Raw genomic sequence first — 3,679 nt, 5'->3', positions numbered from 1 at the left:
TCAGACACGTGTTAATTCATATCTGAAAATGCACACATCTGAAAAGTTGGAGGTGCATCCCCGGACCGGATTCGAACCCACACCCTCCGATATGCTTTAGAAAAATATGAATAAATGTACTTCAGTTTCGTTTGCTTCCGTTTATCATATATTTGGAACCAAATTGCATTGATCATGATATGTTAAGACAGCTTCGTATAAACACATGTTATAATGGTAATTTGCTTCACCACCTGATATTTAATTCATGTAGTATACCAATCACATGAATCGTCCAATTATATAATGCAAAATGACACCAAACAGTCGGCTCGCACGCAGTTTTTATTCAAATAACTCAAAATAATCTCTGCGTACACGCATGGAAATACACGTCACGCTTTAATAAATGTAGACATAATGACATACAAAATATAATAACTTTTATTCCAAACACATTAAAAATGCAACTTTATGCCTATTTTAACAAAGGTTGTATTTGCTCAAGCGTTGTCGGAAGAAATTACACTAGTACATAAATCATAAAGGCACGATCGGCAATCACAGAGTAAGAGAATCAGATAAGCAATCATCAAAAAGAGAACGTTAATTGAATACTGGTGGTTCTAGCTTTATAAAGGAGATTGTACAATGTATGTTTAATAATCATCATCAAAAATTTAAAATTGTATTTCTACCCGACTGCCAAGAAGGGTTCTCTAATTATAATTAAAAAAAAAATAAAAAATAAATAAAAATTATTTATTAATCACACAGTAACAAATTTCTAATACAATAAAAGAGTAGATAGATCCCTGGCTCCCAAACTAGCTGTAACTGTATCTTGGAAGCCAGTGGATTCCCATTAGTGTTACTTTTTGATAATCTGTTACTTAATTAAGATAATCTGTAGTAGGCAAAACAAGAAAGGTGTATTCGTAAAACAAGATCAAACACAAATAAATAAATTTTTGTGTGGTTGTGTGTTTGTGTGTGTGTGTGTGTGTGTGTGTGTGTGTGTGTGTTTGTGTGGGTCCGTGTGTGTATGTGTGTGTGGGTGTGTATGCGAGTGTGTGTTTAATTAAGTATGAACGCGCTTGCTAAGAAAAGTATCCTCATGTGTTCGAGTTTAAAGAATATGTTGAACGATTAGATTTTCGACATAGTTGTAATGTAATTAGAAGACTGTTATCCAATTTTTTTTCTACACTTCTGGTTAAAACTTGTTTTTTATTCTTTTCAGTTTTTATATTTTAAGCAGTTAGTAAAAATTGAATTCAGGCGCTTTTAAGAAATTTTCTGTAATATTCTCAGCTTGGTTTTCGATCACGCTTTCCCGAATTTCGGAAACGTGCTCTGCAAGACACTGAGGGTTCTTACACTGGTTGTACTAACAGTGGGTGTACTTATACTGGGTGTACTTACACTGGGAGTACGACCTCCGTGGCGCAGTGGTATGCGTAGTGGATTTACAAGACGGAGGTCCTGAGTTCGACAAGTTAGCCCACTTCCATCTTAGACGGCATCATCACTTACCATCAGGTGAGATTGTAGTCAAGGGCTAACTTGTAAAGAATTAAAAGAAATAGTACTTACACTGGGTGTACTTACACTGGATATACTTACACTGGGTGTACTTACACTGGGTGTACTTACACTGGGTGTACTTACACTTACACTGGGTGTACCTACACTGGGTGTACTTACACTTGGTGTACTTACACAGGGTACTTACACTGTGTGAAGAGGACTTAGAGCGGTCAGTCCTATTCAGAGTCTTGCAAAGTACAATGAATAGGACTGACAGTTCCTATAAGAAAGAAGGATGCTCCTTCCTTGTAGGAGAGGTTTTATGGCCACAAAGGTGCTCGAAAACAGTTTGAGTAGATTAAATCTTTGATTCTTTAAGTATTACTCTCAGATGTCAATGATCTGGATTGAAAGCATGACTCTCTCCAAGGCATAGAGAGGTATAGCAGCATAGCACCACCAACTTCTCCCACTCCTTTTTACTAATAATCGGAAGAAAGAAAAGCTCAGTATTTCACAGCTCGACCCAGGAGTCGAACCCAGGACCTTTTAATACGAAGCCGCAGATTCTAACTACTAGACGAATGAGGTGTTAATACTAAGATGTGCCCATTAATAATTTATGTATCACATAACTCAAAATTCATACTTGTACAATCACTATCACTAATCTAACGTATCCAATATCCATATACCTCCTTTCACTTATGACAGCATCATTATTAGCTTCAGTGTTGTTTCCAATCAGTAATCTTAAAACCATCAACCGCTAAGGTCAACTTTTATTACGAAAATCAATCAAAACTTTCAAACAATAAAGGTACCAATCGGTTCTTAGCGACCGCGACCCGCGACCGTGATTTGCGACCGCGACCGGGTCGTATAACTCACAACTCGACGCCCACCGGTCGCGCGACGCGATCTCGTGATTTGTTTAGTGCTGATGGAGAGTTCCACAGTTTTCCTGGGAGTGACCTTGGATTGTAAACTTCAGTGGAGTGCTCATATAGAAAAACTGTCTGGTAAACTTAGCTCAGCGGCATTTGCCGTGAGAAAAATAAGACAGTTTACTGATACAGCTAGGCTTGTTCATTTTGCGTACTTTCACAGCGTAATGTCTTACGGTATTTTATTGTGGGGCTAGGCTGCCGATATATAATCTATATTTGTACTTCAAAAAAGAGAAATTCGAGCAATATATCAATTAAAATCACGCTAGTTCCTTCGTCAAAAGTTTAAAGAAATAGGTATACTAACGGTAGACTGCCAATATATATATATATATATATATATATATAACAGTATAGTCTATGTAAGACAAAATATTAATTTGTACAAATGAAAAGGAGATTTAACTTCAATAGTCAACTGACGTGTCAAAAGTGCTTGTAAACGGAGCCTACTTGAAATAAATGATTTTTGATTTTGATTTGATTTGATTTGCTCCTAAATTCATACTAACCAGTTGGGTCGTGCGATCCGCTCTTGGTCGCAGGTCGCGTGTCGCGGTCGCCAAGAACCGAATGTTACCTACAGGACGCCTGATGAAAGATTTTTCAATGAAAAGATTTATATGATAAAAAAATAATTTAAAAAAAATAAACCGACGTCATTTTGAAGTTTTATTTATTAACTTATTGAAATTATAATGTTATTTCTTCATAATTTTAACTAACATTAAGCTGAAGTTGATTTGTTAGTGACTGACTTTAACTACTAAACCGATTTTGAAAAGAAACTTAAAAACTATGAAAAAATATTAAAATGAAACTAAAAACAGACTAAAATTATTAACTATTTAAGTTCTAAGAAGAATAAGCTGATATAGATTTTTCATTCAACATTATACGTAAATACTTTGAAATGTATTTTCGTCTGACATTTGAAATTATTTATTTATACTTTATTTGTACACAATAACAAAAACAAGAATTACAGACAAATTATAAATAAGCAGGATACAAGGCGGCCTTTTAGTTATATAGCGATTTCTACCAGGCAACTAATATTTCTAAATTAAAATTAATTAAAAGTTGACACTTATTTCCATATTGTAAATGTAGGTATATAAATATTAAGGCAAAATTTACAGTAAAAATACTGTTAATCGTTTAGATTTCAACAACAAAAAAGCCTACAGAAGCTTTAAAATATTAGCTCCTACAAAGGG

This window comes from Bicyclus anynana, chromosome 15, assembly GCF_947172395.1.
Source record: "Bicyclus anynana chromosome 15, ilBicAnyn1.1, whole genome shotgun sequence".
Lineage (NCBI taxonomy): Eukaryota > Metazoa > Arthropoda > Insecta > Lepidoptera > Nymphalidae > Bicyclus > Bicyclus anynana.
Note: the sequence above shows the minus strand (reverse complement) of the source record.